Below are 15,000 nucleotides of genomic sequence, written 5' to 3'. Positions count from 1 at the left end.
CAATAGTACAACAAAAATATGTTCAGAATAGGGGCCTATACAATGCACAGCATATCTTTGGCGTAATACTAAGTGTGGTAAATCAAAACGCGTTAAACTACTCAGACATTAAGTGTTTTTGACACATTTATTAAAACTTTTTAATGACTTTAAGTGCTTAAAGAATGATGGAAGTGAATTCCAAACTGATGTACCCGAAAAAGCAAAACTGGTCTTATAAAGGTCAATTCGTGGAATCGGTGGGATCAAGTTGACCGACCCATATCTGTCGGTAGCTTTGTTAAATAATGATGTAATGTAAATCGGCACTTTACTGTAATACAATTTATGCATGAAAATGGCTTTGTTTAACTTGAGATGCTTTTCCTGTGGAAGAAAGTTAAGCATTTTTAATTTCATATCTGTTGGGGCATTATCCTTTACGATGAGTTTAGCCGAGCGACGATAGAGAGTCTAACTTTTTCAAGTGGACATCACTGCTGCCATCCCAGAGCGTCGAAACATAATTGATGTGATGCATTACATGAGAATGGTGGAACATTTCCAGAGTCCTTCTGTCCGTAAATTGCTTTAACTTGGATAGGAGGAAAACGTTCTTGGCTACTTTCTTTCAAATATGCTGTAATTGTGCCTGCCACTTGAATTCACAATCAATAATTACCCCTAAAACGCGATGCCGTTGAACTTGTTCAATTGATTGCGTACCAATAGTAAGATTTAGTTTGAGTGGAGAAATCTGATGTTTTTGTCTGGTTGCAATTACCATACTTTTAGTTTTTGTTGGATGGACAAGCATAGCATTGGCACTAGACCAGTTATTTACATCGTTTGAAGCTGTTTGAAGGGAGGACTCTAATACTGGAACAGACTTTCCACCTGAATGAAGAGAAGAATCGTCAGCAAAAAACCCGCATTTCCCACTAGTCTCCTCAGTAGATATTTTACAGTTTAGGGCAGTATATTGAGATCTGTCCTGTAAATAGGAAGCAAAAAATTTACACACTGAACTGTTTCTGATATACAACTGTAATTTCTTCAATAAAATTGAATGATCAATAAGATCAAACGCTTTTTTAAAGTCAAGAAACACAGCACCACTGATTTAAAGAGAGAGTGTGTCTGTTTACGAATAAAATACTGTTTAAAGGAGAGAGAGAGAGAGAGAGAGAGAGAGAGAGAGAGAGAGAGAGAGAGAGAGAGAGAGAGAGAGAGAGAGAGGAGAGAGGGAGAGAAGCACAAAGAGGTAGAGAGAGAGAGAGGCACACCGCAGAGACTGAAAGAGAGAGAGAGAGGGATGGCACACAGAGGGAGATAGAAATAGTAGTAGAGAGAGAGAAAGAGAGAGAGAGAGAGAGAGAGAGAGAGGGAGAGAGAAATAGAGACAGAGACAGAGAGAGAGAGAGAGAGAGAGAGAGAGAGACAGAGAGAGAGAGAGAGAGAGAGAGAGAGAGAGAGAGAGAGGCACAAAACGAACAATTTTAGTGCTTCAGATTTCGTATAATATTTGAGTTTTGACATCAAATGTAAATTACTTGATAACACGTTGCACAGGTTGTTTATGTGTGTTTGCCATTTCCTTTAATCATCGACAGTTACACCAAAGAGAAAGGCGCAAGAGGCAGAGAAAGAGGGGGAGAGAGAAAGAGGCACACAGAGGCACAGAGAGAGAGAGAGAGAGAGAGAGAGAGAGCCGAGAGAGAGAGAGAGAGAGAGACTGAGAGAGAGAGAGAGAGAGGGAGAGGGAGATAGAGAGGCACAAAGAGGCACAAAGAAAGGGAGAGAAAGAGAGGGACACAAAGAGACAGAGAAAGGGAGAAAGACTGAGAGAGAGAGAGAGAGACTGACTGACTGACTATTAGGGTTTAACGTCCTCTTAGACCAACTGGTCTATATTGGGACAGGTATTTGTACTACGTTGAAGATATGGTGTGATACTTTGATTCGAACAAGCCCGCTGTGGCTGTCTTCTTCGACACACCAGCATTGAGTTTCAATCTCGTCAAAGTAGGCCTATCGAAATACGATCATGATAATCGGAGACGAGAGATGATGCATGCGTGTCTTCGTGTTTTCCAAGCCCTGAGACTTTCGCTGTGAACCGTGGGATCTTTTTCGTGCGCATGTGTGCAAATGGTAGGCGGTACCGAAGAAATCGAAAACACCTCCGAAAGTCACATGAACAGATACTCATTCAGCAACCACAGTCACCAAAATACCATCAAAATACAACAGATCAAACAAACCAAACAGGGCAAAAACAAGTGACAGAAAGCATGACAACAAAACAACTTGACACAACACAGAAAATGGCACTCAGGATCATGAAATACAAGCAGAACAAACAACAAGCATTTCACCACAAGTGGCAACACGCAGTGGGAGACTGGTCAAAAAACCACAATATTGCAAGAATATGAGACACAGTAAAACAAAAACAAAACTAAACTAAATTGACTGACTGCTATGTTTTTGATCTGGACTAGTCAAACAATATGGTGCTAAAAGGAAGAAGTTGTATGACTTATTATGCATATTTGTGTTTATTATGCGTACAACCGGGTAGTACTATTAAGATGGAAATTATGTGTGAGGTACTATTGAACAAAAGCATACTTTGTGTTGTTCTGAGTGTGTCACATCATTGAAATACATTCAGGTGTTGTTATAAAGAATGTTGTATTGGTGTTGTGGATAAAAATGTGTTTCAGAGTTTGGTAATTGTAAGTAGGAACAACGTTGGTTGCATATGATTTGTCCATTACTTGGTAGGAATAATTTAGAGAGAGTAGGACATTTTGATTTGTTTGCATTCGGTAGAGAAAGGGGGATGACACGATTAGTGAGCTTAATTAGTAAGGCACTAGGCCAGACATGCGCATTGTAACAAGGGCATACGTCACGGGACATGCGCACTGCACGTTACTTCCCACCATGCGGGAGAATATCTCGGTCGATGTACCATACATGTGCTAAGAAATGAATAAAGCTTGGAACACACTGACAGTAGTTGCTTCCGTGTATGTGCTAAACCGAAAGACGTTACACAGATCACCGGAGAAACCAAACTCGAAGACCGCATCCGGAATCGACAAGTGACATCATGATCAACGCGGGACCACTTACGTTTTCGTTTACCAATGCAAATAAACCCGGTCAGAATATTTTCGCCACGTCGTCAATTGCTGACTTTTAAGAAGAAGTGTGTCGTCGACGAACTACGCGGTTGAAACTCGACATTGGCCATTGCACGCGAGGTAGGTACTGAGGTAGAACTTATGATGTCGCCTTAAAATTTCCTCTGTCCTCTGTCCTCCCTATATTGACTCTACACTGTTTGTTCCAAAAATGCTCTCTCGGGTGTAGACTAAATACTTTGTTTTTTTCGCAACACGAGTAAGTCTAAGTTTTTTCACTTCCTCTGACAGGGAGTGACACTGACCACAGGCAAAGGTATCGTTCACTGGACCACTATACTTACATAGAAAGACTAGATTAGTCACAGTGAGTGAGTGACAGGAAATTCATCTAGATCAGTATAGATGTGATACATTCATGTAATTGTAAGGAACATTTTCTGCAAATCAGTTTATCCATGCACAGGCATCAAATTCAAACAAGTCACCATGCCAGTCAGCTGTTCAGTATCATTATTGTCCCATCAGATGTTCGGCTTTGGTTTGATTTAGATCCCCATATGTTTTGTCAATTTGTGCCAGTGCCACTCTTTTTCAGAACATATGTGATATAATATATATATATGGTTTGTTAAATTGATGTAGGCTAGGTGAACTTTGGTTAAAGAAGATAAAAGGAAATGAGGGATTATAAAATTACAGTATTTGACACTCACAGTCACACGTACTCCATAGCAATTAGCATTGGCAGTGAGAATTGAAATAGGCTTGGTAAAAATTGGTTGGGTACGGTAAAATTAAAAGGAAATCAAGAGCTGTTTGTATTCACTAGATGTTTTATAAGTATGCAATTTGTTACTTTTACAGCAGCAAAACTTCAACTGCCCGCTGAATGTCAAAGTGGATGACGAAGACAATGTGGAGGCTTTTCAGCTACAAGAGGAGGATGAACAGGAACGTGGGAATCAACTACAACCAGAAGTACCACCAGCCACGTCATCAGCATCCAAGCATGTGCAAGTGCACATCAAACTGCGAGGGAAACATAAATGTGAGCTTTTCAGATTAACAGTCTTCTTATCGTTTATATTCTTTTGAATTGTTTTAAAGTTTGCCATTTATATATATCTCTATTCTGAGCTATATATATATATAATTGGTCTGATATACTATTATACATACTGCAGGGATGTTGCTACAAATTCATACCTATAGGACAAATGTCCTGAGTTCTTCAGCATAAATAGGACATTTGACCGCTTTCAGAAAGTGTAATACTAATAGGACATTATGAATTTACGCCAAACAGCTTATAACACATTCCATGGAATTGTTCCAAAGTCATGCGCCCACACACACACGCGCGCTGTAGAACACACACATAATATAGTAAATACATCAACACAGTGTGCGTATAATGTTGTATTTGTTTAGTTTCAAAGAAACCACAAAAAAGAAACCAACATGGACAACTTCAGAGCTCTTACTTTGATTACAAACGGCATGATTTGGATAAAAGTTGAAAAACAAAATGATCGGTTTGATCTAATGCTGGTCTTTTGCAGGCTTTAGTTTTTTTTTCCAGCGGCATAATTCAGTGCTTCGTCTCATATCTAAAACAAAAGCAGACGACAAATTTAGTCAGTTGGAGTTGTCTCCCGTACTCCTGTAGCATGCACTGATCTAAAAATAATCCACTATTTTTAGATCAGTGCGCTGCACCGAGACGGTATAAATACCCAAACGGCGCATACCACAAACGGTTCGGGAATTCCCGACAAAAGAAAAGATCCGCACGCGGCACTGGCAACTTCAGTGTCAGCTGAACACGAGAGCGTTCGGTGTTTTAGAAGATTTGTATCTTGAAATGAAAATTAACGATTATCGCGCTGTCCGAAGGAATGGAGTACATATCGGACAATGACCACGCTTAGGCTAAAACGATAGGACATCTGACCGACATGCGGCAATGTGAATCGGACATTTGGGGATTTTCATCGTTATATATGTCCGATGTCCGACGCCTAACGACATCCCTCTTACTGCACGCTTCACTCCTGTTTACTTTTGCAGCAGAAATGCAACATTCCAAAATCTGTTCCTAATTTAAGTTTACAGGTATGATTATATGGTATTGTAAATGAATATCAGTAGTCCGCTTGTTACAGTAATATAAATAAACTAAAATTAACTTGTCATTGTTCCGGTTATTGAAGTGAAATGTACATTGTTTTGTAATTATCAATTATCAGCAATGTCATTTGTTCTTCAGATGTTTCTGCCATTGCCGAAACCAAGGATGTCAGGATCCAATGCAACCTGATCAACGCCCCACCTCTAAAACGCAATGCCGGTTCTAACTTCTACAGATGAAAGTGTGGGGAAAGAAGAACGAAAAGGCGAACGACAGCGCGCTGCAGCTGCGGAAGAGGACGAGCCTGCTGACGAGGATGGAGGTGAACCAGAAGATCCGCAGTTCTTGTAAGTTTTCAATAGACATCTACTTCTCTACATTTTAAAAAGTAAGACAGAAGTCAAGGGTTACTTTGGGTGACAGTCAGCTATTTTTAGCTGCTATCACTGTGTCCTTTGTTTTTGTCTTTCTCTCTCTGGTCTTTATCTCACTGGCCATAGCCCCTTTTTGTCTATTAAATGGGGGGAAAACACCAAAAACATGTCAATAAACATTTTTGTTCTGACATTATTTAGCTTAATTTCTCATCACAAGTAAGAAGCTAATTTCATCTTAATGTTTTTGTTATACTGGATTTCACTGTCATTGCGACATGTATAACATGAAGTAATTATATCCATAGCACTAGCAGTGAAACAATTTGTTCTTGTGTATGGCACATGTAGTTTCCATAGTAACCCTTTATGTGCTAAGAAAGTGTATAACCTGTGTGTTTTAGGAATGCCCCTGAGCCGAGACCCAGCCCCGACATGGAAGACAAGTACATTGTCTTCCAGGCAAACTTGATGCAGCTGTTTGAGAGTTGTCCTCGATGCTCTCACCCTGCGAAGGCCTTCATATCGAAGACAGTTGGATCTTGCATCCACGTCCGACAAGACTGCTCCAAGTGCTGTTTCTTCAGAGAGTGGACCAGCCAACCGTACATAAAGCAGATGCCCTGCGGGAACCTGCTCCTGTCATCAGCTGTTGTGCTCTCTGGCTGCAGCCCGAAAAAAATTCTCCGGCTGTTTTACTTGCTCAATGTGCGTTACATTTTGGAGAGCACGTTCTTCTGGCATCAGCGGCACTTCATTTTTTCTACAGTGGAAAGAAAATGGAAACGGGAGCAGTCAGAGCTCATTTCGCAGCTTCAGGACGAGGGAAGAAGTCTAGAGCTGATTGGTGATGGGCGGTCAGATAGCCCAGGACACTGTGCCAAATATGGCACATACACTCTCATCGAACAGGGACTGGGGAAAGTCCTGGATATACAGATTGTGCAGGTAAGAAAGATATTTAGGCGGTTCAGTGTCTCATACTCATAGACGCATCAAGGTAACTAATTACAATCAAAGTTTTGTAGAGAGGCATTTTTCTTCTTCAAAAATATTGACAACAGTAATGCATACCCAGTTCAAATCTTTTTTTTAATCTGAATTTGACTCCTAGTTATTAACCCCCACCCCACCCCAATCTCCCCCCTGACTCACCCGAGTAATTGGTGAGTGGGATTCCTTTGTGTCCGTCTTTTAGACCGAGTTGGATTTTCAGCGACTGATTTTGACAATTGACATTTGAACTTGTCATATGTACATGCCCGTTGAAACTATGTGCACGCTTAACTGGAAGTAGAACTCTAGATATATAAACTGTGACGAATGCGATATTAAATAAAAGAGGGCAGGGAATCAAAATTCCTGATAACACGACGGTGCACAACCGATGTGCAGTGAAACCCGTTCATATATGTTTGCAAACTGTCATAAACTTTGGCAATAACATTATTAAACGAATAAAATGAGTGCCGGCTGCCGTAGCCGAAACAGTCGGCGGTCGTAACAGAAAAGTGGGGCGGCCGTATCAGTGCATCGCTGGCGGTCGTAACTGCTAGCACGGCGACGCGTACCAAAAAAATACACATGCTCTTTTCCTCAGCCGATGACACAAACACACTTGAATATTGGGACACTGCTATTGATGCATTTCAGTTATGATACATCACATTACCTGATCAAATGACCGTTGTTGCTTCAAGCCTCTTGTAATCTCCACCATTTAAAAAGAAATCCCCAAATCAAACAATTTCAACAAATACGACTGTCACAAATCTAAAACAGAAGCCTCAAAAATTAAATCGATAACATGTTAATCCTCATGCAATCATAAATCCGCTGAGAACAAATAAACTTTGCTGGCTTCGATAATTACGCCACAATAATTATTAGTTTGGAAGTTACACACCTTTCGGGCTCGAAACCTTGTTGACTATGGGACTGCAGAATGCTATCGTAACAAACGGCAATTTTTTCTGTCGTAACACTTCCCCGGCGTGTGGCTGGGACTGGGAGACCTGTAACTTTAATTGTAAATAGTACAGACATGGGTAAACTGTCAGATAATTTTGAATAAAATTAACACTGTGATCAGCATATTTTAATGCAATTTTCTGTTCTTTACAGGAGATGTCATCCAGTGGCCACCAAGATGTGACCTGGCTCGATTAGCTGGGAAATGGGCAGCCAGAGCTGGTTTCCCGGCGTAGTTGGAGCGATTGGTGGGACCTACATAAAGATACCAGGAACCAGGGTTGAGAACAGCGACGCGTACATCTGCTGGTTTCCCAGCGATGCATCTCCAGGTAACAGATTTGATCACTTTCTGTTTCAGATAGGTGGATTGTTAATGTTGGCAGAACTGAAAGGTTGGAGGACCTGACCATTATGGTGCCTGTGTATTTATTCCCTATTGAAATACTAGAGTAACACTAGCAGTGTCATTTCATAATTGGAATCTACTGTAATTTTAAGTCACTATTTGAATCTTTGAATTTAAAGACAAGTATTTAAAGGCAAAGTGCGCCTCCCGTAAACCATCACGCTCACCAAAGGGAACATCCTAGGTGCCCTACGTAAAGAGGCTGAGCGAGTAATTTTCAAAGATTTAATGTTGCGGATTGTCTTCAAGACAATCGGACCGAGGTGCGTTTTGGCGCTAGACCGAACTTTTCAAATCTAAATAATAAATTGACAGCGTGTTACACAAACATTCTTAAATCATAAAATAAATATTTTTTCATCAAGACAAGATCATTAAAACTCGAAGTATTTAAAGTTAAAAAATAAGGAACGCCCGGAAGCAGGTTCACGTAAGGTGTGCCAGTTCCTGTGAATAGTCAAAAGTCATCACGAGGGTTCTTGTGAACCACAGCCGTTTGTTTTGTGCATAGTCAGAGGTACATAATAACGTGCTATTGCAGACAAGCTCACAGCGAGTCGCATTCAAATTCCTGACGACTGCTTTGTCAAAAAGGGAAAGTGGAATAACAGAGTTCACGATGTCGATGGCTCCGGGGTACGATAAACCATGCAAAACAATTTTTGTGTGAAAATTGCTCGCTTTTTACGGAAAGCACCTATGTTCTCAAGGGGTGAGTGTTTCAATGAAAGGGTGTTTGTACTGTGTGTAAAAGCCTGACAGTATCTGTGATGGTTTACGTGAGAAATATAAAATGTTTAAACCGATATTGGGAGTTCAGACAAGTATGAATTATGATGGTGTGTGGATTTATTCGAAGAAAACCATCATGAAAATGTACCTACACATCGTTTCTCTGACTTTTCTTTTCCTGTTGTTAGATACATGTCATATACCGCTTTTACTTTTAGTGAAAGTTGAGGCAGCACTTTCTGATCAAATTTATTAAAAATTTGTTCAAGCATTTCTTGACTAAGCATGGATAATCACACCGGGGACTGTGTTCCGCCTTATTTCAGCCGGGCTCGTTGTTACTTCGTTTTGAGCTGGGCTTGGTGTCACGCAAACGTAAGTGTCTGCACTAAAGTACAAACTATGTCTTCTAAAAAAAAACTCATTTCCAGGAACGGATGTTTTTAGCACTAACCTAAGTAATTTGTCTCTCTATTGGTGTTATTTTTATCTGACAAGGTTTATTATGTGACCCCCATCGGCTTGAAATACATGCGGGTTGTCGCTTTTTGGGCAAAAAAGCTGATCAAACTGAAGAAATGATAAGCAATGGTATCATGTTATGGTTTTTCTGTATCATAAGTTTGTTCTATAGTTTCTTGCTGTTATGCTGATGCATTTTCCCGAACCTGCGTTGAGGCACGAGAAGTAAAACCAAAACCCATGTCAGGCGAGTTTTGTTCCACGCTGGACACCCAGAACAAAAGCAAGCCCAGTGCAAAAATGCAGGAGGCCCAGCGCAGAACAAAACGTACACCACTTGCTTGTTTTGATTGCTTCTTATGACATAGTGAGGATGCATTGAAGCACGCAGTTGATACAGATGATTATAGCTTTACCCAAAATAGTAAAAATAGAGGAATATTTGTTGTTCAAATCCATGTTTGAGAGAAATGTACGTTGAACCTTCATTTTTCACTAAAAAAAACGCATGCATGCCTTCCATTCGGCTATTGTCAATTAACCAGGTAAGCAAAAGACGTTTTTAGCTGTCTACAAAGAAAACAATTATTCTTCTTTCTACTGACATTCATCAATTTTAGCTTAAATCAGTGTGAAAGTCATAGTTTGTGTTTTTATGAAGACACTTTCGTTTGCGTGACACTGAGCCTGGCCGAAAACGGAGTAACAACGAGCCCGGCTGAAATAAGGCGGAACACAGTCCCCGGTGTGATAATGGGGATGTTTACCAGCTTCAAAGACATGATTTTTTTATATTATTCGTTATCATTTCATATGCATGTCATGGTTACGCTGAAAATGCACTCAATGATAAATGAATTATATGGGACAGTAGGCACCTCATTCGCATGTTCTGCAGAGAGGAGCTGTGCTCAGCTCAGTCTTATGGTTTAGGCTAGCGAAGCATTAGGATATACATGTAGCCTCTGTTGTGGTTGGTTTTTAGTTTCAGGCTGATAGATTATTTTTATATTGATTTACGCGACTTGTTTCAGGTTGTATGCGACAAAGACCTCCTCTTTCTGGATGTGTTTACGGGTTACACTGGGTCCGTGCATGACAGCCGAGTTTTCCCCAACTCAGATCTCCATGGAGTGTTGGAGTCTGACGCAAGTAAGCTGCCTCCAGAGTACCATATGATCTGGGACTCGGCCTACCCTCAGTCTCCGCAAGTACCTGCTGGTTCCATTCCGCGACAACGGCCATCTGACCCCTGTGGAAACTGCCTACAACAGAGCCCAGGCAAGGACAAGAGTTGACGTGGAGCGGGCTATTGGTTTGTTGAAAGGAAAATTCCGCAGACTGAAGGATCTCAAGATGACGAACATCCGTGAAGTTCCAATGTTAATTTTTTCAGCATGTGTCCTACATAACTTTATCATAGAAAATGGCGTGGACGAGGACGACATTGACTTGTCGGAGAGTGAAGATGAAGACGAGGACGGAGGTCAATGTGGTGGTGATCACTGCATGTCTGCAACACAAAAAAGACTGGAAATTGCCAATGTTCTTTCTTGAGAACTGTTCTATGTGTTTCAAGGACGTGTCGTATACCGTATATCAATTGATTGTCTATAACAAGTACTGCCAGTGTGTATTTAGTTGCATGTTCTTATGTGTTTCGTAATTTTCCATTTAAATTTTAATGTGTAGAATTAACTGGGTAAAGGTTGGGTTCCTGGTGAGATCTTTCTGGCTCACAAGAAACATACTGCCAAATGTTCAAATATGAAACTAAGTTATTATTTCTTTTTTCAGTTCAATGACATTTTTGTTATAAGATGACCAGACGTACCAAATAACCAAAAATGCTAATTAAAAAAATATGAGTTTACAAAAAGGGGGAGACAACCTAAGCGAGAAATGCGAGGCACACTAACAGCTGAGCACAAAACCAAAACTAGAAGATGATATTTGTAAAATAACTGTGACCCTAAAACGATAGTACAATAATAAGCAACAAAGTTTAGAACATAATACCTGAAAAAAACCACAACACAACGTAGTAAATAAAACTACAGTGATTGATAGTTAGTATAGCAAAACAATAAAATTATGGTTATCTTACACACAAACTTAAGTAATTGACGATGTTGAGAGGAAATTGATAGAAATTCCTCTGAATTAAACGCCATTAATTCCAAATGTTCTAGTTTAAAATTGGTTATAAAGCACTGATTGGTTAATTTAGATCAATGTCAATGATGACCAGCAAAGTCACTATCTTCCTAGTTCAATATGATAAGCATCACTGTCTGAAGCATACTGAATTTTGACCAGGATTGTGCCACTCATAAAATACACAAGCATATGTTTGCCACTCAATGGTTATACAGTGAGACTTGTCTCCACATATTGTTGTTAATCAATGAGCTATGTGTAGCTCCAACATAAACAACCAGAAGATTTACCTTCATTGTAAATGTTGTTCGTCCTTTGTTTTGGAAGATGACCGCAGGCTCATGGTATGCTTGGATCTCTAGTCTGTCCAGTAGATAACTGATAAGCTTGTCCGGGCCAGGATTCCCGTTCCGCATGCGAGTGTTCAGCTGTTGGGGTTGTGGCTGCCCTGGTTTTCTGGATTGTGCGCTTTTGCTCTGCAATGTGGATTATTCTGTTTTCCGCGGTCTGGGCACCAGTATAGCTTATGCTACGCCATTATTGGAACTGAATATCAAGGTTTTTCAGAGAGATTTTTAGTGTGTCCTTACAGATATATCTTTGCTTCGTCAAAAGAAACAACCTGCAGCGTACGGCAGCTGAAAATTAAAGGTACATATAGTTAAAAAAATCATTCAACTGTATTTATTTGACCTTACACAGACTGTGGGAAGAGGCCAACCGTCTTGAACAAAAAAATTGTCCGCAGGAAGCGACTCCAAGAACACAGACGACTCGAAGCTGAGTGAAATACCTTGTAGTCTTTCTATGAAAGTAGTGGTCCAGTGAACGATACCTTCTGCCTGTGGTTTGACTTAGAGTTAGACTCTTTGAGGATGTTGATAATGACGCATGACACTGACAGACTACAGAGAGTGAGTGACACATTGCGGCAAACGAGTACACACAGCAAACTCTAAATAAAAGAATAAAACATGAAAACTTACCTCTGGTTAGACTGGTTAGTATGCAAAGGTTCGCTCTTCCCTACTCTCTCGCAGTAGCTAACTTTGTTGGAGAGTCATTCCAATGAACTGATAACGTTCGCAGTCGGCCACTTTGCAGATGTAACGAAAAACCGAAACGCTGTAAAAAGCAAACCCCGCTTGACGTCCAAAATATTGGGGGGGGGGACACATTTTTGGCATTAAACACTGTTTATGCCTCACAAGTATTGCTCCTCTATTTAATGGAGTTTATTTTATAGGAATGTTTTTAAACCTAATCTCATTGTGTTCGTTTTGAATCAAAAGTCTCGCCCCAAATTCCGACAATAAGTCAATATGTCCACCGGATATCGATATGGTTGCTACAAGGTTGCTTCGGTTACTATATGATGAATAATGTCGAGGAATTTGTGGCAAGTGGATTCAAACTTACCAAGATACTATTTTTAACTTCCCATTCTGGAATAGTTGTTGGCATTTGTAATCATTGTCTCGTGTATGAAATCTCGTCTATTTACAGTGGAACCCCTTTTAGACCCCCCTCCCCCTCCAGCCCCCTTCCTATTACAGACACCCCCCCTCCCCCCTTTCCTAATCTCATTTCAGCCCTTGCTTTGTTCAGATTTCCTTGTCGACAATGTCTGAACATGTATATATATGCCCTGAGAAATTCTATGATCTTATTTTCCAAAATAAAGTCTAAAGAGGGTGTTCCACTGTAGCAGACACAGGCAATGTGTTGTCATATGAAAGGCAATTGTGGTTTTCAAAACAAAAGTACAGGTTACTCACATTTTTGGTGTCGGGTAAACACAAAACCATCAAATCATACTCATAGTGGCAGAGTGGTGATACATGTATATATATGTATGATATTTGAAGGAAAATGGATGACAAAATAAACAACAACCTCTCTCACCACAACATCAAATTTATTTTCTTTGGCAGTTCTAAGAAAGTATTTTTGTGAATTAAGGTCCCAAGCACATAAATGCAGAACCTCAGGTTAGCCTCTTTTAAAACACTCATCCCAATCCACCACAATGAACAAAAAAATATCAACAACAACATACAGCAACAACAAAGAGAATGTCGCATGCTGCTTTTATCATATAAAATGTTATCTTGGTTTACTAAACCTAACTGTTGTTACAAAGCTTAAAGGTACTGAACTTGTCAAATTCAGGTGCACGGAGCCCCTGGGGCTCTTAGTCATACCTCAGGCAGCTGTCCGTTAGAAGAACTACCAAGTTTCATTGACTTGCACCCAAAGAGTCAAGAACTGCGATTTTGTTTGCGAATTAATTTCGTACTCGGACCCGGCTGGTCTTGACCTATTTTTTGATCTAAATTTAGATCAGGTAGATCACCACATCATGCACTAAAAGACACGTCACTAGCAAACTATGTCAGACATCATCATGAGTTTGTGTAAAACAAAATGGAGGCCGGAATCACTCAGTTGAATCGAACTCCGACCAAACACCATGTAATAATTAGGTTAATTTATGCACTCGCGTGAACAAGAAACTGTCGAGCATCACAGATGTCGTCGAAGGGTAGTTTTGGGTTTGTTTTACTACCATAGGAGGATTTTTGAACTGTAAATGCACTCAGCTGCAACAAAAATGCAAAACGAAGGCTGTGAGCTGCACTGTGCCTTTAGTAAAAAATCAAATATGTGTCAGGAAACAAAAAAATGACAAAAAATATTAGTTTGAATTCAAAGTCTAGCTTTTAATTTTTTTTTATTTATATAATTTTTTTTGGAGGCCTTACAATATTTATTTGATGTAACACGCACTGAACATATAACAGGACAAAAATCATTAGATTTAACCATATTTTTCATTTGCAACGAGTGTCATAATGTTTACCTTTCTTCGTACCATAATTCAAAATGGACCCCCCGCGGGTTAGGGGGAGTCCCATATTGGTTGGGACTAGAAAGAATTTACCCGATGCTACCCAGCATGTCGTAAGAGGCGACTAACGGTTCTGTTTCTTCTCTTCTTTTGTCTTATTTCTGCCTTACCAGTCCTTTCACCTATATTTCCTTCCAAGAAAACTCTCCCTACTTTTCCCTGCAGTTTTCCAATTCTTTTCTTGTTGTCTTATTTCTACCTGACTGGATCCATCACCTTTATTTCACTTACCAAAAGTCTTCTTTTCCACATCCTTATTTCTCTGCACCCCGCATGTCGTATGAGGCGACTAACGGATTCTCTTTCTCCTTTTACCCTTGTTAAGTGGTTCTTGTATAGAGTGTGGTCAGTGTTTGTGAGGATTTTGGTCAGGACAAAGAAATGTTTGGTCCTTTGTACTGGAAACTTGCATTCTCCCAGTAAGGTCATATATAGTACTACGTTGCAAGCCCCTGGAGCAATTTTTTGATTGGTGCTTTTGTGAACAAGAAACACTTAACAAGTGGCTCTATCCCATCTCCCCCCTTTCCCCTATCCCATCTCCCCCCTTTCCCTCGTCGCCATATAACCTTCGTGGTTGAAAACGACGTTAAACACCAAATAAAGAAAGAAAGAAATTCAAAATGGGGCTAGGGTTACGTGTTGTAAACTTGTGCACAAATTTAACCATCGATTTTTATTCTTTTTTGATATCCTTCATTTTTATTTTTTTT

The 15,000-nt window shown here is 40.0% G+C and overlaps 2 long non-coding RNA genes across 3 annotated transcripts; both read left to right on the top strand.

Moving 5' to 3' along the window:
* Window positions 1–2,004: 2,004 nt before the first annotated feature.
* Window positions 2,005–6,078, top strand: LOC138965173 (uncharacterized). Of its 2 annotated transcripts, XR_011455347.1 has the most exons (4): window positions 2,005–3,254; window positions 4,002–4,185; window positions 5,407–5,615; window positions 6,047–6,078. It is a non-coding gene; the product is annotated as an uncharacterized lncRNA (long non-coding RNA). The 2 variants fall into 2 exon arrangements; XR_011455346.1 differs by lacking the exon at window positions 6,047–6,078 and having other exon boundaries at window positions 5,407–5,661.
* A 13-nt stretch (window positions 6,079–6,091) lies between these two features.
* LOC138965172 (uncharacterized) lies at window positions 6,092–14,925 on the top strand. The gene is made up of 3 exons (XR_011455345.1): window positions 6,092–6,590; window positions 7,767–7,945; window positions 10,251–14,925. It is a non-coding gene; the product is annotated as an uncharacterized lncRNA (long non-coding RNA).
* Window positions 14,926–15,000: the final 75 nt, after the last annotated feature.

Source organism: Littorina saxatilis, linkage group LG4 (assembly GCF_037325665.1).
Source record: "Littorina saxatilis isolate snail1 linkage group LG4, US_GU_Lsax_2.0, whole genome shotgun sequence".
NCBI lineage: Eukaryota > Metazoa > Mollusca > Gastropoda > Littorinimorpha > Littorinidae > Littorina > Littorina saxatilis.
This window is presented reverse-complemented; position numbering and strand designations above follow the sequence as displayed.